The sequence below is a fragment of the Poromitra crassiceps genome, assembly GCF_964638095.1.
Source record: "Poromitra crassiceps genome assembly, contig: HAP1_SCAFFOLD_212, whole genome shotgun sequence".
Classification (NCBI taxonomy): Eukaryota; Metazoa; Chordata; class Actinopteri; order Beryciformes; family Melamphaidae; genus Poromitra; species Poromitra crassiceps.
The window spans coordinates 41,683-67,739 of NW_028152176.1; positions in this window are offsets into that span (position 1 = coordinate 41,683).

Below are 26,057 nucleotides of genomic sequence, written 5' to 3' on the forward strand. Positions count from 1 at the left end.
CATCCTGGGTCGTAAGATGAGAGGCTGTCTCTAAACACTCTCTGGGCTCAGCTTGCTACTGGTTGCAGTCTCTGCTCTGCCTGCTAGCCGGCAGGCTGGTAAACCAGCCGGTCATGTGAACTTTCATTTCGTTCTACCATTTTGTTCTGTAAGCGACCAATCAGAAACATCTAGCAAAACAATGACTGTCTCATTGCCTGTCTGGCTCGAGGCGTAATGTCAACGTGTGTCTAGTTTAAACAGCCATAAAGTGCAGTTATTGCAGAAATAGACTCAATAACACAACAATAACAATTTAGCAGGAGTGTGCAACCGTGGAATTTCTGTGCGGAAAATATGTTTACGCCGTTCTCCCAAGTGGATTTGGGTTTGACTGGATCCAACACTGATTAGCTGAAGGAGTTGTCAAGGCGAGTACACCTGCCCAACTTCCGCCCACTGCAAACACTGCGTGAAAGCTTAAGGCCAGATGGTCTGGTAGAACTAAATGAAATGTGAGTTTATGTTTTTGTACTTATTTTATTTTGTATTTGATACTTTACTCACATGTGTATGCAATAATGTTTGAATGTGTAATTTTCCAAAACATGTGCAATGGGTGGTTGGAAAATAAAAGTGATCAGTGATGATTTGTTTTATTTATGCTCACTTGTTCAATTCTGAAGCCTTGACTCAAGGAACAAATCAAAGTCCTAATCTTTTCGCTCTGCTGTAAAAACTTTGCCCCTTCACAGCTTGTTGATCTTTCCAGTGATGGTATTCTGTCAGATAATGTCACAAATCTAAGAGAAACCTGCTTCTGGACCACTTCCAACCTCCTGCTGTGGGTGCCTGGGATAACATGTTTTCCTCTGGGATCAATACATTAAAATCACATCTCCAAAAAGTTAATTTCTAGGTTTAGTTCAACACAATGGTGTATTTTGTCTCTTGTTATGTTGGTGTTTTTTCTCGTCTTTAACTAGGGACAGACACACAATTGGATTTTTTGTTTTATTGCTATTTTATAGTCAGTTCCGTTTGATTCCTGTAGTTGGCGGTAATGCAACATCTTAGATGCCACCCGCCATAAAACCAATCAGAAGAAGAAGGCGCACACATTCTTCCATCCTGTTGCCGCCACACCCGCCACAGGTCAAATCCACCTGGCTGTCTTCTGAATGTTTGCTGTTCTTTGGCTGTCTACTTCATCTTGTATCTGCAATTTTCGCTTTCTAAAGGTGAGGTTATGTAAATATATTTAAGGCAATTAATCGTGTTGTATCTAAACGTGTGTACCAACCAACACGTAAGGTTAGTGCAATTTTAGCCGTGTCAATGTAGCTAATTAGCATCCAATTATTGGATGCTAATGCTAGCTAAAATGCACACGTGTGTGTGTGCGTGCGCGCATGGCGAAATGTTTCTAGCTAAGATACCTAGCGTTATATATTGTAACTAGCATTAGCCATGAACAAAACCACAAACTATCAACATTGAAGGTTAGCGCAATGTTAACCGTTAGCTTAGTGCAATCTTAATCATCAGGGTTTTGTTAATGGGTAAGGCTTGGTAAAATTGACAACTTAGCATCTTTCTCTCCTAACGTTAGCATTTGTTTTTCGTGGGGCGTTGTCTCAACTTGTCTGAAGGAGTGATTCAGGATCAACATAAGAAGGTTGGGTGTAATGCAATACATTCGTAACGTTAATAGCTCATTTAACCTAGCTCCTTAATATGCTAGCAGGTAGTTTGTCTCAGTTTAGACAAGTCTCAACATGCCTGTCATGGAGATGGGCCAGAGGCGCGCGTATTAGCTGCTAGTGCATTGCTGCTCTAATCAGACTTTGGTTGATTTTTTTCACATTTTATGCAGTTTCTAGGATAAAACAATGAATCCAGTATGCAGAAAAAGATGTAGTATGCATTTTTGGTAGTTGGGCTTTACAGATAAGAAATTGCTTTCAGCAGTGACTGAGATTCTTTGAAAGTGAAGGCTTTCATTTAAACTCTTAACAGTAGTATTGCCTTATTTGGGGCCCATCACAAATCAAGTATGAATCAACGTGTTTCTTGATTGACTGTGTGCAAATAGAAGTATATACTTATCATTTTAATATGTCTTTATTGGAAATGTTTGGCCACTTGGCTGACAGTTTGCATCTGTGAATTACTAGACTTGTTAGGGTTTTGTTTGTTGGACTCAAGGGCAGAGACAGACAGAGACAAAATATCAAGTTGTAACACAGTTTGTTTATTTAAAGGTTATTGGTTGAGTCCGGCTGGACTAGATACTCAGGGTGAAGGATGGCAGGCTAGAGTCCAGATAGGTGAACGAGCAGGCATACAGAAGTCCGGGCTGGCAGAGAGCAAGCAGGCTGAAGTCCAGGCTGGCAGAGAACAGGTAGGCTGAAGTCCAGGCAGATGGCGAGCAGGCAGACAGACAGGTGAGGATTGGCGCCAGTAGTCAGAGTTAGGACAGCAGACGTTCCTCTCCGTGTAGCTGAGAAGATACTCTGACAGTGTCTTGGAGTCTGGGCTGGGTATATGAAGCCTGCTGATTAATGATGATTGGCAGCTGCGATAGCTGGGCCCCAGCTCCACACACCTGGCTCCAATCCTGTAATCACACAGAAGGAAGGGGGCGAGAGAGACTAGGAGGCAGAGGTTGAGGGCATGACAAGACTTGGAGCAGTTTTGGAGAGATGCAACCATGTTCCCAAAGGTGAAATACCAGGGTACAAAGAAGTACATCAAATTACAACCAGGTTTCACGTATCTTGACTTCATTAATGAAGGTGAGTACTTGAGCTGTGTAGTAAATGGTACTATATACAGTATCTGCCTTATGTCGTTCATGCACAAATGTAGGGATGCACCAATCCACTTTTTTCACTTCCGATCCGATTCCGATACCTGAATTTGGATATCTGCCGATACCGATATTATGCCGATACCAATATTTTTCTTGAATATACAGTATAGGCAAAGATTTGGCCAATTAAAGTTTTATTTTTTTATATACCTTGCAAAAAGCAGACATAATTAAGAAAATATACAAGGCAAAGAAGGATACTATTATACATTATTATACAAATTACGGCCAGCTGTGCGCTGGAATTGCAAAAAAAAATAAAAAATAATTCAATTCCGATCCGATCCGTGAATTAGTGCCATATCGGCACCCGATACCGATATTGGATCGGATCGGCCCCATCCCTACACAAATGACATCACTGGCATCAACTCTCAATAACTGTGAAGTGTCAAATACGGCTGGGTGATCTAGCTAAAAAGTATATCAATGTCAAATATTTCATATCAGTCGATTAGGGGTGCACCGATCACGTTTTTTATCACCGATTGCCGATCACCTATGAGAAATATCTGCCCAACCGATCATCGACCGATCACCGATTACCGATCACCGATATATATATATATATATATATATATTTATTTATTTATTTTGTAAGCAGCTATAGCAGTCTATTATAGAACAGTTTCCATTTTACATATAGGCCTACATTTCATGCATCAAATTGAAAGTGCAGCACATTTTCTTTTTTTTCTACATCAATATTTTATATTTTGTAGGCTAAAGGAAACCGCCAACATGATTTTTTTGTGTGTGAGATAATTGGAGCACAAGACTGTGTTGAACTAAATGGCTAGTAGTTCAGTCCAGTTCCCTCAGTTCAGTTTATAAAAGAACAAAACTGATTCCACTTCGGGATTTCCATGTTACCAGTTCAATGCAGTTCAGTTCACTCAACAAAAATACTCAATTTTCCGGGATTTCCCTGTTACACAAGAAAAATAACTTCGACCCAAGTTAACTATTTTATCGATTAAGCTAAAGCGGCTAAAGCTAACCGGAGCTATTAACGTTAGGAGGATACACGCAAATATGGATCAAACACGGACTTAACAGCATGCAAATGCCTCGGTAGGCACCGGGCGGGAGGACTGGAGGTAACTTCTCTCTGCTGAGTCTGCTCATCACCAGCTGATGTGTGTGATTCAAAGACGCAAGGGGTGTGTTGACAGCATGACAGTCTGGTGTGGTGTGTGGACAAAAAATGTGCCTCGCGACCTGCTTGGAGCACTGTGCCACTACGCTCTATCAGCCACTACTGTAAAACACCCTCCCTCCTCCCACCCTCCCTCGCTCCGGGGGGAAAATGTCGGCGATTGAGCCAGAAACACAGTCTGAATGAAATTGAATGTAACGTTCCCAATTCTATCTATTACATTCTAAAAACTTAACGGCAACATTTTGGAAGGCTAAGCCACACAACTAGCTCGTTGTAATCTAACATCATGCTTCAAAAGATGGAGAACTGGCTGTGTTACGACGATGAGGATGCAAAACATGTAATTTGCATGTTTCGTTCCACCCATGTTTCGTCCGCGCTGCCAAATTCAATGGAATGAAACGAATCTTGTAGCCTTGGACATAGTGAAGTGTTTTTGATTGATTTGTTCATCGGACTCAAAACGGTCTCCGCTGATAAGACACGGAGATCTCTGTTACAGGCAGGCGCTACGCCTCCTCCTGACCAGTTTTAAACATTAAAACACCTGCGGCTTAGTCCAGTGCGGCTTATATATTGTAGCGTTCCTGATACTTCACGAGGCAGAGGCTTCTTGCTGGTACAGGTTCTTTATTCACAGTTATTCATATTCACAACTCTCCGCTGTTGTCATGCTCATAGATAGCAGCTTCCCCTTAGGCAGTGCGCGGAGACTGACTGCACATGCTCAGTCTCCGTCCGGAAGTGGTCCCACAGCATAGTGCTCCCCAACATAACACTCCCCCACACAGTTCCTATCTGTAGTGGAGACACTACCATTGCTCACCACTATGTGTGTACTGCTGATTCGCTACATACTCCCCGCCCAACAATAAGGTCAACGCCCACGTTGACACCACATCACACCTCCCCTGTACCAACACTCCCAGCATCTTTTTTTTCTTTTTAACAGTCCTTTGTTTTTTAACCACATCTTATGTTTCCATCTCAGGCTTTTCCCACGTCTCCTCCCCACAATATCTCATGCCATACACATCATTCACTTTTCATTATAACACTTCCAACCACCATCTCCTCCTTATTTTTTTTTTTTTTTTTTTTTTTTTTTTTTTTTTTTTAGTACAACTCGAAGTTGCTCAAATGTCCTGGAGCCCTTGGCTCTCTCCGTGGCCGTGTTAGTCTCTGTGAACCTGCCGGTGGGCCTGACCCCACCTGCAGTGTCTCTGGTGCTTCAAGTCTCTGAGTGGGGCCCGCCCGGTCATGGCCGGACGCCCCTCTCTGTGGAAACCGATTCCTTCTTTCACTCTGTCTAAGTGAAACCGCTGGGCGGCCGAGATCTGGGGGAAGGGTGCACCCCCCCCGGTATGGGGCCAACCTGTCCCTGTGGAGTACCTTCTTGCCACCAAGTGGCATCTGCACCCGGTACACCACCTCCCCCATTCTCTCCATCACCCTGCATGGGCCTGTCCAGTGACAGTCCAGTTTAGGGCTACGCCCTTTTTTTCTCCGGGGTGTGTACACCCATACCAACTCCCCCCCCTGGAAATTGTTTCCCTTTGCCCTCACATCATAGTTCCTTTTTTGTCTCATGCCCGCTTTCTCTAGCTGCGTCCGAGCGAAGTTGTGAGCGGACTCTAATCGATCTTGTAGCCTCCTGGCATACTCTCTCCCCGGGGGAGCGTCCAGTGCATCCGGTGGCTTGCCGAACGCCATTTCTGCTGGTGTCCGCAGTTCTCGACCTAACATGAGCAGGGCGGGTGTGCAGGAGGTGGACTCGTGTGTTGCGGATCTGTAGGCCATGAGGATGAGAGGCAGGTGCGTGTCCCAGTCCCTCTGGTGCTCCTCCGTGAGGATGGCCAACTGCTTTTTCAGTGTCCTATTGAATCTTTCTACTAGGCCATCGCTCTGGGGGTGCAATGCTGTGGTCCGTGTCTTTCTAATGTTCAGTTTCTCGCACATGGTGGCGAACACTCGTGACTCGAAGTTTCTTCCTTGGTCACTGTGTAGGGTCTCTGGTGCTCCGAACCTACTGAACATGCCTGTGACTAGTGCGTCGACCACCGTCCCCGCCTCCTGGTCGGGCAGCGCGTATGCCTCTGGCCATTTTGTAAAGTAGTCCATAGCTACTAGGACGTATCGATTTCCACTCTCTGAGCGTGGAAACGGCCCCATCACGTCTACCCCTACCCTCTCCATGGGGGCTCCTGCTGCTAGCTGTTGGAGCGGGGCGCGAGACTGGTCTAATGGCCCTTTGTACGCCGCGCAGAGGTCGCAGCGCCGACAGAAGTCCTGTACGTCTCTCCTCATCCTCCCCCAATAAAAGCCTTGTCTGATGCGACGGAGGGTTTTGCTCACCCCAAAGTGGCCCGCCCCTACTGTCCCATGGCAACTCCTGCACACCTCATCTCTCAGTGTCGTTGGCACTACTTTTCGCCACTTGTTTTCTCCCGTTGCTGGCTCTTTCCAGCACTTCATCAGCACTCCACTGTTCAATCTCAGGGTGTCAAACCCTGCCCACAGCCCTTTGGTTGTGTCGGTGGCCCCCGCCACCTCCTCCCATTGCGGCTTCTGGCCCGCTTCTACCCACTGCAGCACTGGTGACAGCTCCCTGTCGTTTTCCTGGTGGCCCTTCCAATCTGCTGCTTCTGCCATCCGCAGTGTCTTGCACACTGGCCCATCTCCCGTGTGGTTAGGGCAGACTCTAGCGTCTTCTTGGAGCTCCCTCTCTCTCCCCTCTCTCTTCTCACAGTACACACACCCCCTTTCCGCGCAGGGTCGTCGTGACAGGGCATCTGCATTTACGTGGTGTCTCCCTGCTCTGTGCTCTATGGTGAAGTTATAGTCCGCCATTCTCTCTAACCAGCGGCACACCTGTCCCTCCGGCTCCCGGAAGGACCACAACCACTGCAGCGCTGAGTGGTCGGTCCGTATGGTGAACTGAGGCTGTCCCAGGAGGTAGTATCTAAAGTGTCTCAGTGCTTCTACGACTGCTAGGAGCTCCCGGCGTGTGACGCAGTAGTTTCTTTCTGTCTTATCAAACGTCTTACTGAAATACCCCACCACCTGCTCCCCCTCCGGCCCTGCCTGGGACAGCACGGCCCCCATACCTCCATTGCTGGCATCAGTGTCTAATAGGAACGGCAGTGCGGGGTCTGGTGCTCTAAGCACGGGGGTCTTGGTCAGCGCTTTCTTGAGGGTTTCGAACGCTAGGTGGCATTTTGCTGTCCAGTCGAAGTCTGTGTTCTTTTCTTTAAGCCGGAACAGTGGCTCTGCGATGTCAGAAAATCCTTTTACAAACTTCCTGTAGTAGGATGCTAACCCTACGAAGCTCTCGAGTTCACTTTTGTCTCTGGGGGTGGGCCATTCTGAGACTGCCCGTGTTTTTTCCTCTAGAGTGCGGATGCCCCCCTCGCCGATGCCATGTCCCAAGAACTCTACCCTCTTCTTCAGGAAGTGGCACTTATCTGGGTGTAGCCTTAGACCCGCCGCTGCTATTTTCTGTAGGACCTTTCGCAATGCTCCCACCGCTGCCTGAAACGAGCCCCCGTGTGTCAAGATGTCATCTAAGTATACGACGCATTCTGTTTGGGGAATGTCCCCCAGCAGTTTCTCCATTAACCGCTCGAACGTTGCGGGTGCGTTACACAGCCCGAAACTGAGTACTCGGAACTGCCACAGTCCTCTCTCGGTGCGGAAGGCGGTCTTTGGCTTGGCATCGTCGCAGAGGGGCACCTGCCAGTACCCACTGCGGAGGTCTAGGGAGGAGAACCAGGCTGACTCCCCCACTATGTCTAGTAGCTCCTCGATGACGGGCATCGGGTACGCGTCTTTTTTTGTCACTTTGTTCAACCCTCTATAGTCTACGCAAAATCGCATCTTTGCGCTATTTTTCTTTTTTACCAACACTACTCCCGATGCCCATGGGCTCTCTGACGGCTCGATGATCCCTGCCCTCAGCATGTTTTCTACAGCTTCGTTCGCTATATCTCTTCTTGCTGCTGGAATTCGACGGGGATATGATCTGATGGGCCGCGCCCCTTCAGTGTCTATTTGGTGTTCTACCAGGTGAGTGCAGCCTAGTTCATCGTCCGTCATCGCGAAAATGTCTTTGTACTCTTCTAGTACTCTCCACAGTTCGTCGCTCTGTTGTGGTTCTAACCCCTCGCTCTGACGTTGGTGTAGTGTCCTGAGCATTTCTAACCTCTCTCTCTCTCCCTCTGCCTGTTGCATTGGCTGAGGGCAAGTGTTTGGAGGTGGGCTAGGGGCGTGGTTTTGGGGGGGGGCTGGGTCTGCTAGGTGGGGTTCATGCTCTACGGTGACGCGGTACACGGTGATGTTGTTAACGTTAGGCCGTTCCCTTGTAACGGTGGGCGGTTGGCTCATTTGGACTACCGTTCCTTCTGCAAATGTCAATGTGCTTCTTCCTAGGTCTACTGTGCATTTGTTCATCGTTAAGTAGTCTTCCCCCAGGATGCAAGGCCCCGCCATTTCTACCACCCACACCGGAAAGTCCACTGTCTGTCTCCCCACTGTTATCATTACGTGTCCCCTCCCCCTCATTGGCATTAACTCACCGGACACTGTTCTTAGCAGCTGTGCTGCTGGCTGCTCCAGGCGCATCCCCTCGGGCATCATGTTGACGTTCACCAGCGTCGCCGTACACCCCGTGTCCACCAGGGCGGCGCAGCATCTCCCTTGTAGGTAGGCTGGAACATGGCAGCCGTTCATCGCGCGCGGCCCGCTCTGCATGTTGACAGCTCCGGCGATGTCGTCTACTTCGGGGCACGGCGGAGCCCCACCTCTCTGTTGCTGTCGGTGGGCTCCCTCCTGCGACGCTGTGGCTACGGGGACTGTGGCATCGTAGACCCGTCTCGCCCCATCTGGACGGGCCCCGTACCGTTTCCCTGGTTCCACGTTCTCCGGCGGCAGTCTGCTTCCCGATGACCGGGACGCCCACATCGCCAGCAGATCATGCTCCCTCTAGCCCAGCTGTTGTTCCGCTGGGTGGGCTGTCGAGCGGGGTTGGGCTGCAGGGTCGCTCTGCGGAGCAGTTGTTCTTTGAGTTGTTGTACTGACTCGGACAGTTCTTTCACCATGTTGCCTTGTTCTGCCAAAGCCGTCTTCCACGCTGGCTCTTCTTGTATCGGGCTTTCCGCTGCCATTCTCACTACGGGGACAGCTCTCCCCTCTTCGCTGTTCATGGCCCAGCCCTCTACTGTCTCTCTTTCAAACGCCAGCTCTAGCGCTATTTCTAGTGTCTTTGGCCGTTGCAGCATTACTTGCTCTCGTAGCCCTCGCGGCGCGATAGCCTGGACGAAGTAGTTTCGGGCTAGCTCGTCCAGTGCTTCTGGCGGCAGCCGGCTGTATACACGCCGGCTGAGGATCTCAATGTCTGTGGCTAGCGCCCGCAGCGACTCCCCTGGTCGTCTACGCCTGTTACACAGTTCTGCGACCATAATGCCTTCTTCTTTGCATCGTCCGAAACGCCTCCTCAGGGCCGCCATTACCACGTCTAAGTCTTTGGTATCTGCCATTGCTGCTACACATGTTATAGCTTCACCCTCGAGTGACATTACCAGATGACTGGCTCTCTCTCCCCTCGACCAGCCATTCATTTCCGCTGCTACGTTGAACATTGTGCAATATGGCTCCCATTCGCCTTTACCGTTGAATTTTGGCGGGGTGATTTCCTTTCTTCCTCGCCGCCCGCCGTCCTTCGTCTCCTCGACCCGTGTCTCGTCTTTGTCTCCGGTTCTCCGGCTAGCTTCACCGGGCCGTGGCACAGCCTCCATTGCTACAGCGGTGTTGTCAACCCGCTCGATCTTCACTCTCACCGGCCTCGGCTCTTCCGCTCTCTCCGCCGCCTCCCGTTTGAGTCTTTGCTTCTCTCTCTTCAGGAACTTGTTAACCATCTTGCCGATTCTGGAGGTAATTCACCGTTTTAAACTTCTGACGCCAATGTAGCGTTCCTGATACTTCACGAGGCAGAGGCTTCTTGCTGGTACAGGTTCTTTATTCACAGTTATTCATATTCACAACTCTCCGCTGTTGTCATGCTCATAGATAGCAGCTTCCCCTTAGGCAGTGCGCGGAGACTGACTGCACATGCTCAGTCTCCGTCCGGAAGTGGTCCCACAGCATAGTGCTCCCCAACATAACACTCCCCCACACAGTTCCTATCTGTAGTGGAGACACTACCATTGCTCACCACTATGTGTGTACTGCTGATTCGCTACAATATGTAACAATCATTCAATTTAGCTGCTGCAGCTTATATTCAGGTGCGCCTTGGCTGACGAAAGCAAAGCGTGTGCTTTGCAACACAATGATATAAACGTTAGAGCACAATATGAAAGTTAAACGATGGACATTGAAGACATGAAAATGGGCTGCCTCATGTTTCTCACGTGCAGCATGATCGGCTATGCGATCGGCGACAATAAAGGAATATCGGAAACAGCAGATCACATATTTGAGGTCCAAATCGGCCGATACAGATTGCGTGCCGATCGATCGGTGCACCCCTACAGTCGATATAGATGATTATTGATAATTAAATGTTTAATGACCTGTTTTCATTATTAAAAAACATGAAAAGAAAATTAGGTTTGCATTTAACCACTTAATTTTGAACTATCTTGTTTTCAAGGCACACATGTAGTAATTGTAATGAAAAACATTTGGTAACATGTATTTCATGCCACTTTTTAGTTAGGCTCATTTAGTTAGGCCACATCCCCCCCACATAACCAAGATACACCCTGCCTTTACCGACAGCCAGCTCATCTGTTTTAAGAGACTAGGTTTTGCACATTTCATAATATGCCGAAGCAATCCAAAGCTTTTCATATATTGGGCAATATATGAATATATATAAGGAGAATAAAACGAATAAAAACGGTGCATTGATGAATCAATTATGCATTATGTGCAGTTCTAATCCTGCTTCAATTATCTTATCTGGTGTCATGTTTATCGCCCTCTAGTCAAAAACAAGTTTGGGCTTGCTGACACAGCTGAACTTGACATCTTTGATGAGACGGACACCGCAGTGGAGGAAGACATCCTTCCTGGACTGCTGGAGGCCCGTGCTGAGTTGTGCCTGACAATCCGGAACAGCATTTCAGATGAAGGTCTGTATACCTCTGTAATAATGGACAACTTGGTTAAGGTTAGAGTTATGGTTTGGGTTAGGACTAAATAACAAAAACCTTGCATGTGATTTTGGACATGAGTGATTGGTCATGGTTAGTTAGTGTATAAATACAGTGGTGTAGTCTACCTTTTTTCAGATTGTATACTGACTCTGACCCCCCACTCCCCCACATCTTGCTTCTTCAGTCGCTATTCTCTCTCCTGAAGATTTGTTTACCGACGGGGAGAAAGCCCCACATGATAGCCACCCGTCAATCTCTCTCTCTCTCTGCTCAACACTGTTGTAGTAACACAATTTTTTTTTTTTTCAGTTGACTTTGCCATTTCCCACAGATATTGTCTCGTTTTTCTTTCATGGCTTGACAGAAAAAGTCTGCCTTCACGCGCCTAGTCGGCTTGAAAATAGAACTCACGTAAAAGTTGGCGCAGCTCAGGCGAGGTGTGGGTACACGGAAGGTTCACGTTGAGGTGCCCTGTGTACACCGCCTCATTGACTAAAAAGGATGCCTATTTAAAAGCGTGGGTAAAGGCAAGGCTTGGGTGCTGTGTGTGAACTTAGGGTAATACACAGAGCGCACAGGGTGAATTTTATGAATGGAAATTGAAAACGATATGTATCATAGCGCATTTCCCAGTGCGCATACGCAAATCTGAGTCATTTTGCAGTGTGTATACGGCGTATACCTGCGTATCACGTAGACAACACCACTGTATAAATATCAAGTTAACCCAATCGGAGGCAGAGTAGGTGGGTTATCCTGCGCAGGCGGCACGACTTTACAAAGCCAACTTCCGCTGCTGTGGTCACCTTCTTGCGAACGTCCCACCATTTTGCCTGCACCCAGGTCCCATGTGTTTTTCTGCTGCACATAATTGTTGAAGTGAGAATGCTTTTACTATTTTTCCGTTGGTGCTTTTGGCCGTGCCAAGCTAAATCATGTCATCTCCTATACAGGGTTCGTACTTTTATGAAAAACTTGAAAAAATAATGGAATTTAAAAATGGGTATTTCCTGACCTGGAAAGTAATGGAAAAAATATTAATAACAAATTAATTTTTTCTGATTTTGGATTTTTTTTTTTTTTTTTCCAAAATCAGACTTGACACCAGAGAGGCTGAATACCGCACTGAGTCAATGCGGTCTTAGCCTCTCTGGTGTCAACACTCTGTCTGATTTTGGATTTTTTTTTTTTTTTTCAAAAATCAGACTTGACACCAGAGAGGCTGAATACCGCACTGAGTCAATGCGGTCTTAGCCTCTCTGGTGTCAACACTCTGTCTGATTTTGGATTTTTTTTTTTTTTTTTTCCAAAATCAGACTTGACACCAGAGAGGCTGAATACCGCACTGAGTCAATGCGGTCTTAGCCTCTCTGGTCTCAACACTCTGTCTGATTTTGGATTTTTTTTTTTTTTTTTCCAAAATCAGACTTGACACCAGAGAGGCTGAATACCGCACTGAGTCAATGCGGTCTTAGCCTCTCTGGTGTCAACACTCTGTCTGATTTTGGATTTTTTTTTTTTTTTTTCCAAAATCAGACTTGACACCAGAGAGGCTGAATACTGCACTAAGTCAATGCGGTCTTAGCCTCTCTGGTCTCAACACTCTGTCTGATTTTGGATTTTTTTTTTTTTTTTCCAAAATCAGACTTGACACCAGAGAGGCTGAATACCGCACTGAGTCAATGCGGTCTTAGCCTCTCTGGTGTACACTCTGTCTGATTTTGGATTTTTTTTTTTTTTCCAAAATCAGACTTGACACCAGAGAGGCTGAATACCGCACTGAGTCAATGCGGTCTTAGCCTCTCTGGTGTCAACACTCTGTCTGATTTTGGATTTTTTTTTTTTTTTCCAAAATCAGACTTGACACCAGAGAGGCTGAATACCGCACTGAGTCAATGCGGTCTTAGCCTCTCTGGTCTCAACACTCTGTCTGATTTTGGATTTTTTTTTTTTTTTTTTCCAAAATCAGACTTGACACCAGAGAGGCTGAATACCGCACTGAGTCAATGCGGTCTTAGCCTCTCTGGTCTCAACACTCTGTCTGATTTTGGATTTTGGATTTTTTTTTCCCAAAATCAGACTTGACACCAGAGAGGCTGAATACCGCACTGAGTCAATGCGGTCTTAGCCTCTCTGTTCTCAACACTGTCTGATTTTGGATTTTGGATTTTTTTTTTCCAAAATCAGACTTGACACCAGAGAGGCTGAATACCGCACTGAGTCAATGCGGTCTTAGCCTCTCTGGTGTCAACACTCTGTCTGATTTTGGATTTTTTTTTTTTTTTCCAAAATCAGACTTGACACCAGAGAGGCTGAATACCGCACTGAGTCAATGCGGTCTTAGCCTCTCTGGTCTCAACACTCTGTCTGATTTTGGATTTTTTTTTTTTTTTTTCCAAAATCAGACTTGACACCAGAGAGGCTGAATACCGCACTGAGTCAATGCGGTCTTAGCCTCTCTGGTCTCAACACTCTGTCTGATTTTGGATTTTTTTTTTTTTTTTCCAAAATCAGACTTGACACCAGAGAGGCTGAATACCGCACTGAGTCAATGCGGTCTTAGCCTCTCTGGTCTCAACACTCTGTCTGATTTTGAATTTTTTTTTTTTTTTTCCAAAATCAGACGACACCAGAGAGGCTGAATACCGCACTGAGTCAATGCGGTCTTAGCCTCTCTGGTGTCAACACTCTGTCTGATTTTGGATTTTTTTTTTTTTTTTCCAAAATCAGACTTGACACCAGAGAGGCTGAATACCGCACTGAGTCAATGCGGTCTTAGCCTCTCTGGTCTCAACACTCTGTCTGATTTTGGATTTTTTTTTTTTTTTTTTTCCAAAAACAGACTTGACACCAGAGAGGCTGAATACCGCACTGAGTCAATGCGGTCTTAGCCTCTCTGGTGTCAACACTCTGTCTGATTTTGGATTTTTTTTTTTTTTTTCCAAAATCAGACTTGACACCAGAGAGGCTGAATACCGCACTGAGTCAATGCGGTCTTAGCCTCTCTGGTCTCAACACTCTGTCTGATTTTGGATTTTTTTTTTTTTTTTTTCAAAAATCAGACTTGACACCAGAGAGGCTGAATACCGCACTGAGTCAATGCGGTCTTAGCCTCTCTGGTGTCAACACTCTGTCTGATTTTGGATTTTTTTTTTTTTTTTCCAAAATCAGACTTGACACCAGAGAGGCTGAATACCGCACTGAGTCAATGCGGTCTTAGCCTCTCTGGTCTCAACACTCTGTCTGATTTTGGATTCTTTTTTTTTTTTTTCCCAAATCAGACTTGACACCAGAGAGGCTGAATACCGCACTGAGTCAATGCGGTCTTAGCCTCTCTGGTGTCAACACTCTGTCTGATTTTGGATTTTTTTTTTTTTTTTTCCAAAATCAGACGACACCAGAGAGGCTGAATACCGCACTGAGTCAATGCGGTCTTAGCCTCTCTGGTGTCAACACTCTGTCTGATTTTGGATTTTTTTTTTTTTTTTCCCAAAATCAGACTTGACACCAGAGAGGCTGAATACCGCACTGAGTCAATGCGGTCTTAGCCTCTCTGGTCTCAACACTCTGTCTGATTTTGGATTTTTTTTTTTTTTTTTTCCAAAAACAGACTTGACACCAGAGAGGCTGAATACCGCACTGAGTCAATGCGGTCTTAGCCTCTCTGGTCTCAACACTCTGTCTGATTTTGGATTTTTTTTTTTTTTTTCCAAAATCAGACGACACCAGAGAGGCTGAATACCGCACTGAGTCAATGCGGTCTTAGCCTCTCTGGTGTCAACACTCTGTCTGATTTTGGATTTTTTTTTTTTTTTTTCCCAAAATCAGACTTGACACCAGAGAGGCTGAATACCGCACTGAGTCAATGCGGTCTTAGCCTCTCTGGTGTCAACACTCTGTCTGATTTTGGATTTTTTTTTTTTTTTTCCAAAATCAGACTTGACACCAGAGAGGCTGAATACCGCACTGAGTCAATGCGGTCTTAGCCTCTCTGGTCTCAACACTCTGTCTGATTTTGGATTTTTTTTTTTTTTTTTCCAAAATCAGACTTGACACCAGAGAGGCTGAATACCGCACTGAGTCAATGCGGTCTTAGCCTCTCTGGTCTCAACACTCTGTCTGATTTTGGATTTTGGATTTTTTTTTTTCCAAAATCAGACTTGACACCAGAGAGGCTGAATACCGCACTGAGTCAATGCAGTCTTAGCCTCTCTGGTGTCAACACTCTGTCTGATTTTGGATTTTTTTTTTTTTTTCCAAAATCAGACTTGACACCAGAGAGGCTGAATACCGCACTGAGTCAATGCGGTCTTAGCCTCTCTGGTCTCAACACTCTGTCTGATTTTGGATTTTTTTTTTTTTTTTTCCAAAATCAGACTTGACACCAGAGAGGCTGAATACCGCACTGAGTCAATGCGGTCTTAGCCTCTCTGGTCTCAACACTCTGTCTGATTTTGGATTTTTTTTTTTTTTTTCCAAAATCAGACTTGACACCAGAGAGGCTGAATACCGCACTGAGTCAATGCGGTCTTAGCCTCTCTGGTCTCAACACTCTGTCTGATTTTGAATTTTTTTTTTTTTTTTCCAAAATCAGACGACACCAGAGAGGCTGAATACCGCACTGAGTCAATGCGGTCTTAGCCTCTCTGGTGTCAACACTCTGTCTGATTTTGGATTTTTTTTTTTTTTTCCAAAATCAGACTTGACACCAGAGAGGCTGAATACCGCACTGAGTCAATGCGGTCTTAGCCTCTCTGGTCTCAACACTCTGTCTGATTTTGGATTTTTTTTTTTTTTTTTTTCCAAAAACAGACTTGACACCAGAGAGGCTGAATACCGCACTGAGTCAATGCGGTCTTAGCCTCTCTGGTGTCAACACTCTGTCTGATTTTGGATTTTTTTTTTTTTTTTCCAAAATCAGACTTGACACCAGAGAGGCTGAATACCGCACTGAGTCAATGCGGTCTTAGCCTCTCTGGTCTCAACACTCTGTCTGATTTTGGATTTTTTTTTTTTTTTTTTCAAAAATCAGACTTGACACCAGAGAGGCTGAATACCGCACTGAGTCAATGCGGTCTTAGCCTCTCTGGTGTCAACACTCTGTCTGATTTTGGATTTTTTTTTTTTTTTTCCAAAATCAGACTTGACACCAGAGAGGCTGAATACCGCACTGAGTCAATGCGGTCTTAGCCTCTCTGGTCTCAACACTCTGTCTGATTTTGGATTCTTTTTTTTTTTTTTCCCAAATCAGACTTGACACCAGAGAGGCTGAATACCGCACTGAGTCAATGCGGTCTTAGCCTCTCTGGTGTCAACACTCTGTCTGATTTTGGATTTTTTTTTTTTTTTTTCCAAAATCAGACGACACCAGAGAGGCTGAATACCGCACTGAGTCAATGCGGTCTTAGCCTCTCTGGTGTCAACACTCTGTCTGATTTTGGATTTTTTTTTTTTTTTTCCCAAAATCAGACTTGACACCAGAGAGGCTGAATACCGCACTGAGTCAATGCGGTCTTAGCCTCTCTGGTCTCAACACTCTGTCTGATTTTGGATTTTTTTTTTTTTTTTTTCCAAAAACAGACTTGACACCAGAGAGGCTGAATACCGCACTGAGTCAATGCGGTCTTAGCCTCTCTGGTCTCAACACTCTGTCTGATTTTGGATTTTTTTTTTTTTTTTCCAAAATCAGACGACACCAGAGAGGCTGAATACCGCACTGAGTCAATGCGGTCTTAGCCTCTCTGGTGTCAACACTCTGTCTGATTTTGGATTTTTTTTTTTTTTTTCCCAAAATCAGACTTGACACCAGAGAGGCTGAATACCGCACTGAGTCAATGCGGTCTTAGCCTCTCTGGTGTCAACACTCTGTCTGATTTTGGATTTTTTTTTTTTTTTTCCAAAATCAGACTTGACACCAGAGAGGCTGAATACCGCACTGAGTCAATGCGGTCTTAGCCTCTCTGGTCTCAACACTCTGTCTGATTTTGGATTTTTTTTTTTTTTTTTCCAAAATCAGACTTGACACCAGAGAGGCTGAATACCGCACTGAGTCAATGCGGTCTTAGCCTCTCTGGTCTCAACACTCTGTCTGATTTTGGATTTTGGATTTTTTTTTTTCCAAAATCAGACTTGACACCAGAGAGGCTGAATACCGCACTGAGTCAATGCAGTCTTAGCCTCTCTGGTGTCAACACTCTGTCTGATTTTGGATTTTTTTTTTTTTTTCCAAAATCAGACTTGACACCAGAGAGGCTGAATACCGCACTGAGTCAATGCGGTCTTAGCCTCTCTGGTGTCAACACTGTGTCTGATTTTGGATTTTTTTTTTTTTTTTTCCAAAATCAGACTTGACACCAGAGAGGCTGAATACCGCACTGAGTCAATGCGGTCTTAGCCTCTCTGGTGTCAACACTCTGTCTGATTTTGGATTTTTTTTTTTTTTTTTTCCAAAATCAGACTTGACACCAGAGAGGCTGAATACCGCACTGAGTCAATGCGGTCTTAGCCTCTCTGGTGTCAACACTCTGTCTGATTTTGGATTTTTTTTTTTTTTTTTCCCAAATCAGACTTGACACCAGAGAGGCTGAATACCGCACTGAGTCAATGCGGTCTTAGCCTCTCTGGTGTCAACACTCTGTCTGATTTTGGATTTTTTTTTTTTTTTTCCAAAATCAGACTTGACACCAGAGAGGCTGAATACCGCACTGAGTCAATGCGGTCTTAGCCTCTCTGGTCTCAACACTCTGTCTGATTTTGGATTTTTTTTTTTTTTTTCCCAAAATCAGACTTGACACCAGAGAGGCTGAATACCGCACTGAGTCAATGCGGTCTTAGCCTATCTGGTGTCAACACTCTGTCTGATTTTGGATTTTTTTTTTTTTTTTTTCCAAAATCAGACTTGACACCAGAGAGGCTGAATACCGCACTGAGTCAATGCGGTCTTAGCCTCTCTGGTGTCAACACTCTGTCTGATTTTGGATTTTTTTTTTTTTTTTCCAAAATCAGAATTGACACCAGAGAGGCTGAATACCGCACTGAGTCAATGCGGTCTTAGCCTCTCTGGTCTCAACACTCTGATTTTGGATTTTTTTTTTTTTTTTCCCAAAATCAGACTTGACACCAGAGAGGCTGAATACCGCACTGAGTCAATGCGGTCGTAGCCTCTCTGGTGTCAACACTCTGTCTGATTTTGGATTTTTTTTTTTTTTTTTCCAAAATCAGACTTGACACCAGAGAGGCTGAATACCGCACTGAGTCAATGCGGTCTTAGCCTCTCTGGTCTCAACACTCTGTCTGATTTTGGATTTTTTTTTTTTTTTTTCCAAAATCAGACTTGACACCAGAGAGGCTGAATACCGCACTGAGTCAATGCGGTCTTAGCCTCTCTGGTCTCAACACTCTGTCTGATTTTGGATTTTTTTTTTTTTTTTCCAAAATCAGACTTGACACCAGAGAGGCTGAATACCGCACTGAGTCAATGCGGTCTTAGCCTCTCTGGTGTCAACACTCTGTCTGATTTTGGATTTTTTTTTTTTTTTTCCAAAATCAGACTTGACACCAGAGAGGCTGAATACCGCACTGAGTCAATGCGGTCTTAGCCTCTCTGGTCTCAACACTCTGTCTGATTTTGGATTTTTTTTCTTTTTTTCTCCAAAATCAGACTTGACACCATAGAGGCTGAATACCGCACTGAGTCAATGCGGTCTTAGCCTCTCTGGTCTCAACACTCTGTCTGATTTTGGATTTTGGATTTTTTTTTTCCAAAATCAGACTTGACACCAGAGAGGCTGAATACCGCACTGAGTCAATGCGGTCTTAGCCTCTCTGGTGTCAACACTCTGTCTGATTTTGGATTTTTTTTTTTTTTTTCAAAAATCAGACGACACCAGAGAGGCTGAATACCGCACTGAGTCAATGCGGACTTAGCCTCTCTGGTCTCAACACTCTGTCTGATTTTGGATTTTTTTTCTTTTTTTTCCAAAATCAGACTTGACACCAGAGAGGCTGAATACCGCACTGAGTCAATGCGGTCTTAGCCTCTCTGGTGTCAACACTCTGTCTGATTTTGGATTTTTTTTTTTTTTTTTTTTCCAAAATCAGACTTGACACCAGAGAGGCTGAATACCGCACTGAGTCAATGCGGTCTTAGCCTCTCTGGTCTCAACACTCTGTCTGATTTTGGATTATTATTATTTTTTTCCAAAATCAGACTTGACACCAGAGAGGCTGAATACCGCACTGAGTCAATGCGGTCTAAGCCTCTCTGGTCTCAACACTCTGTCTGATTTTGGATTTTTTTTTTTTTTTTCCAAAATCAGACTTGACACCAGAGAGGCTGAATACCGCACTGAGTCAATGCGGTCTTAGCCTCTCTGGTGTCAACACTCTGTCTGATTTTGGATTTTTTTTTTTTTTTTTTCAAAATCAGACTTGACACCAGAGAGGCTGAATACCGCACTGAGTCAATGCGGTCTTAGCCTCTCTGGTCTCAACACTCTGTCTGATTTTGGATTTTTTTTTTTTTTTCCAAAATCAGACTTGACACCAGAGAGGCTGAATACCGCACTGAGTCAATGCGGTCTTAGCCTCTCTGGTGTCAACACTCTGTCTGATTTTGGATTTTTTTTTTCTTTTTTTTTCCCAAAAACAGACTTGACACCAGAGAGGCTGAATACCGCACTGAGTCAATGCGGTCTTAGCCTCTCTGGTGTCAACACTCTGTCTGATTTTGGATTTTTTTTTTTTTTTTTTCCAAAATCAGACTTGACACCAGAGAGGCTGAATACCGCACTGAGTCAATGCGGTCTTAGCCTCTCTGGTCTCAACACTCTGTCTGATTTTGGATTTTTTTTTTTTTTTTTCCAAAATCAGACTTGACACCAGAGAGGCTGAATACCGCACTGAGTCAATGCGGTCTTAGCCTCTCTGGTCTCAACACTCTGTCTGATTTTGGATTTTGGATTTTTTTTTTCCAAAATCAGACTTGACACCAGAGAGGCTGAATACCGCACTGAGTCAATGCGGTCTTAGCCTCTCTGGTGTCAACACTCTGTCTGATTTTTTTTTTTTTTTTTTTTTTTTCCAAAATCAGACTTGACACCAGAGAGGCTGAATACCGCACTGAGTCAATGCGGTCTTAGCCTCTCTGATCTCAACACTCTGTCTGATTTTGGATTTTTTTATTTTTTTTTCCAAAATCAGACTTGACACCAGAGAGGCTGAATACCGCACTGAGTCAATGCGGTCTTAGCCTCTCTGGTGTCAACACTCTGTCTGATTTTGGATTTTTTTTTTTTTTTTCCAAAATCAGACTTGACACCAGAGAGGCTGAATACCGCACTGAGTCAATGCGGTCTTAGCCTCTCTGGTGTCAACACTCTGTCTGATTTTGGATTATTTATTTTTTTTCCAAAATCAGACTTGACACCAGAGAGGCTGAATACCGCACTGAGTCAATGCGGTCTTAGCCTCTCTGGTCTCAACACTCTGTCTGATTTTGGATTTTGGATTTTTTTTTTCCAAAATCAGACTTGACACCAGAGAGGCTGAATACCACACTGAGTCAATGCGGTCTTAGCCTCTCTGGTGTCAACACTCTGTCTGATTTTGGATTTTTTTTTTTTTTTTCCAAAATCAGATGACACCAGAGAGGCTGAATACCGCACTGAGTCAATGCGGTCTTAGCCTCTCTGGTCTCAACACTCTGTCTGATTTTGGATTTTTTTTTTCCAAAATCAGACTTGACACCAGAGAGGCTGAATACCACACTGAGTCAATGCGGTCTTAGCCTCTCTGGTGTCAACACTCTGTCTGATTTTGGATTTTTTTTTTTTTTTTCCAAAATCAGACGACACCAGAGAGGCTGAATACCGCACTGAGTCAATGCGGTCTTAGCCTCTCTGGTCTCAACACTCTGTCTGATTTTGGATTTTTTTTTTTTTTTTTCCAAAATCAGACTTGACACCAGAGAGGCTGAATACCGCACTGAGTCAATGCGGTCGTAGCCTCTCTGGTGTCAACACTCTGTCTGATTTTGGATTTTTTTTTTTTTTTTTTTTCCAAAATCAGACTTGACACCAGAGAGGCTGAATACCGCACTGAGTCAATGCGGTCGTAGCCTCTCTGGTCTCAACACTCTGTCTGATTTTGGATTTTTTTTTTTTTTTTTTCCCCAAAAACAGACTTGACACCAGAGAGGCTGAATACCGCACTGAGTCAATGCGGTCGTAGCCTCTCTGGTGTCAACACTCTGTCTGATTTTGGATTTTTTTTTTTTTTTTCCAAAATCAGACTTGACACCAGAGAGGCTGAATACCGCACTGAGTCAATGCGGTCTTAGCCTCTCTGGTCTCAACACTCTGTCTGATTTTGGATTTTTTTTTTTTTTTTTTCCAAAATCAGACTTGACACCAGAGAGGCTGAATACCGCACTGAGTCAATGCGGTCTTAGCCTCTCTGGTGTCAACACTCTGTCTGATTTTGGATTTTTTTTTTTTTTTTTTTCAAAATCAGACTTGACACCAGAGAGGCTGAATACCGCACTGAGTCAATGCGGTCTTAGCCTCTCTGGTCTCAACACTCTGTCTGATTTTGGTTTTTTTTTTTTTTTTCCAAAATCAGACTTGACACCAGAGAGGCTGAATACCGCACTGAGTCAATGCGGTCTTAGCCTCTCTGGTGTCAACACTCTGTCTGATTTTGGATTTTTTTTTTTTTTTTTTTTCCAAAAACAGACTTGACACCAGAGAGGCTGAATACCGCACTGAGTCAATGCGGTCTTAGCCTCTCTGGTCTCAACACTCTGTCTGATTTTGGATTTTGGATTTTTTTTTTCCAAAATCAGACTTGACACCAGAGAGGCTGAATACCGCACTGAGTCAATGCGGTCTTAGCCTCTCTGGTGTCAACACTCTGTCTGATTTTTTTTTTTTTTTTTTTTTTCCAAAATCAGACTTGACACCAGAGAGGCTGAATACCGCACTGAGTCAATGCGGTCTTAGCCTCTCTGATCTCAACACTCTGTCTGATTTTGGATTTTTTTATTTTTTTTTCCAAAATCAGACTTGACACCAGAGAGGCTGAATACCGCACTGAGTCAATGCGGTCTTAGCCTCTCTGGTGTCAACACTCTGTCTGATTTTGGATTTTTTTTTTTTTTTTCCAAAATCAGACTTGACACCAGAGAGGCTGAATACCGCACTGAGTCAATGCGGTCTTAGGCTCTCTGGTGTCAACACTCTGTCTGATTTTGGATTTTTTTTTTTTTTTCCAAAATCAGACTTGACACCAGAGAGGCTGAATACCGCACTGAGTCAATGCGGTCTTAGCCTCTCTGGTCTCAACACTCTGTCTGATTTTGGATTTTGGATTTTTTTTTTCCAAAATCAGACTTGACACCAGAGAGGCTGAATACCACACTGAGTCAATGCGGTCTTAGCCTCTCTGGTGTCAACACTCTGTCTGATTTTGGATTTTTTTTTTTTTTTTCCAAAATCAGACGACACCAGAGAGGCTGAATACCGCACTGAGTCAATGCGGTCTTAGCCTCTCTGGTCTCAACACTCTGTCTGATTTTGGATTTTGGATTTTTTTTTTCCAAAATCAGACTTGACACCAGAGAGGCTGAATACCACACTGAGTCAATGCGGTCTTAGCCTCTCTGGTGTCAACACTCTGTCTGATTTTGGATTTTTTTTTTTTTTTTCCAAAATCAGACGACACCAGAGAGGCTGAATACCGCACTGAGTCAATGCGGTCTTAGCCTCTCTGGTCTCAACACTCTGTCTGATTTTGGATTTTTTTTTTTTTTTTTCCAAAATCAGACTTGACACCAGAGAGGCTGAATACCGCACTGAGTCAATGCGGTCGTAGCCTCTCTGGTGTCAACACTCTGTCTGATTTTGGATTTTTTTTTTTTTTTTTTTTCCAAAATCAGACTTGCCACCAGAGAGGCTGAATACCGCACTGAGTCAATGCGGTCGTAGCCTCTCTGGTCTCAACACTCTGTCTGATTTTCGATTTTTTTTTTTTTTTTTTTTCCAAAAACAGACTTGACACCAGAGAGGCTGAATACCGCACTGAGTCAATGCGGTCGTAGCCTCTCTGGTGTCAACACTCTGTCTGATTTTGGATTTTTTTTTTTTTTTTTCCAAAATCAGACTTGACACCAGAGAGGCTGAATACCGCACTGAGTCAATGCGGTCTTAGCCTCTCTGGTGTCAACACTCTGTCTGATTTTGGATTTTTTTTTTTTTTTTTTTTCCAAAATCAGACTTGACACCAGAGAGGCTGAATACCGCACTGAGTCAATGCGGTCTTAGCCTCTCTGGTCTCAACACTCTGTATGATTTTGGATTTTTTTTTTTTTTTTTTTTCCAAAAACAGACTTGACACCAGAGAGGCTGAATACCGCACTGAGTCAATGCGGTCGTAGCCTCTCTGGTGTCAACACTCTGTCTGATTTTGGATTTTTTTTTTTTTTTTTCCAAAATCAGACTTGACACCAGAGAGGCTGAATACCGCACTGAGTCAATGCGGTCTTAGCCTCTCTGGTCTCAACACTCTGTCTGATTTTGGATTTTTTTTTTTTTTTTCCAAAATCAGACTTGACACCAGAGAGGCTGAATACCGCACTGAGTCAATGCGGTCTTAGCCTCTCTGGTCTCAACACTCTGTCTGATTTTGGATTTTTTTTTTTTTTTTTTTTCAAAAACAGACTTGACACCAGAGAGGCTGAATACCGCACTGAGTCAATGCGGTCGTAGCCTCTCTGGTGTCAACACTCTGTCTGATTTTGGATTTTTTTTTTTTTTTTTTCCAAAATCAGACTTGACACCAGAGAGGCTGAATACCGCACTGAGTCAATGCGGTCGTAGCCTCTCTGGTGTCAACACTCTGTCTGATTTTGGATTTTTTTTTTTTTTTTTTCCAAAATCAGACTTGACACCAGAGAGGCTGAATACCGCACTGAGTCAATGCGGTCTTAGCCTCTCTGGTCTCAACACTCTGTCTGATTTTGGATTTTTTTTTTTTTTCCCAAAATCAGACTTGACACCAGAGAGGCTGAATACCGCACTGAGTCAATGCAGTCTTAGCCTCTCTGGTGTCAACACTCTGTCTGATTTTGGATTTTTTTTTTTTTTTTTTTTCCAAAAACAGACTTGACACCAGAGAGGCTGAATACCGCACTGAGTCAATGCGGTCGTAGCCTCTCTGGTGTCAACACTCTGTCTGATTTTGGATTTTTTTTTTTTTTTTTCCAAAATCAGACTTGACACCAGAGAGGCTGAATACCGCACTGAGTCAATGCGGTCTTAGCCTCTCTGGTCTCAACACTCTGTCTGATTTTGGATTTTTTTTTTTTTTTTTCCAAAATCAGACTTGACACCAGAGAGGCTGAATACCGCACTGAGTCAATGCGGTCTTAGCCTCTCTGGTCTCAACACTCTGTCTGATTTTGGATTTTTTTTTTTTTTTTCCAAAATCAGACTTGACACCAGAGAGGCTGAATACCGCACTGAGTCAATGCGGTCTTAGCCTCTCTGGTGTCAACACTCTGTCTGATTTTGGATTTTTTTTTTTTTTTTTCCAAAATCAGACTTGACACCAGAGAGGCTGAATACCGCACTGAGTCAATGCGGTCTTAGCCTCTCTGGTCTCAACACTCTGTCTGATTTTGGATTTTTTTTTTTTTTTCTCCAAAATCAGACTTGACACCAGAGAGGCTGAATACCGCACTGAGTCAATGCGGTCTTAGCCTCTCTGGTCTCAACACTCTGTCTGATTTTGGATTTTGGATTTTTTTTTTCCAAAATCAGACTTGACACCAGAGAGGCTGAATACCGCACTGAGTCAATGCGGTCTTAGCCTCTCTGGTGTCAACACTCTGTCTGATTTTGGATTTTTTTTTTTTTTTTTTCCAAAATCAGACGACACCAGAGAGGCTGAATACCGCACTGAGTCAATGCGGTCTTAGCCTCTCTGATCTCAACACTCTGTCTGATTTTGGATTTTTTTATTTTTTTTTCCAAAATCAGACTTGACACCAGAGAGGCTGAATACCGCACTGAGTCAATGCGGTCTTAGCCTCTCTGGTGTCAACACTCTGTCTGATTTTGGATTTTTTTTTTTTTTTTCCAAAATCAGACTTGACACCAGAGAGGCTGAATACCGCACTGAGTCAATGCGGTCTTAGCCTCTCTGGTCTCAACACTCTGTCTGATTTTGGATTTTTTTTTTTTTTTTTCCAAAATCAGACTTGACACCAGAGAGGCTGAATACCGCACTGAGTCAATGCGGTCTTAGCCTCTCTGGTCTCAACACTCTGTCTGATTTTGGATTTTGGATTTTTTTTTTCCAAAATCAGACTTGACACCAGAGAGGCTGAATACCGCACTGAGTCAATGCGGTCTTAGCCTCTCTGGTGTCAACACTCTGTCTGATTTTTTTTTTTTTTTTTTTTTCCAAAATCAGACTTGACACCAGAGAGGCTGAATACCGCACTGAGTCAATGCGGTCTTAGCCTCTCTGATCTCAACACTCTGTCTGATTTTGGATTTTTTTATTTTTTTTTCCAAAATCAGACTTGACACCAGAGAGGCTGAATACCGCACTGAGTCAATGCGGTCTTAGCGTCTCTGGTGTCAACACTCTGTCTGATTTTGGATTTTTTTTTTTTTTTTCCAAAATCAGACTTGACACCAGAGAGGCTGAATACCGCACTGAGTCAATGCGGTCTTAGCCTCTCTGGTGTCAACACTCTGTCTGATTTTGGATTATTATTTTTTTTTCCAAAATCAGACTTGACACCAGAGAGGCTGAATACCGCACTGAGTCAATGCGGTCTTAGCCTCTCTGGTCTCAACACTCTGTCTGATTTTGGATT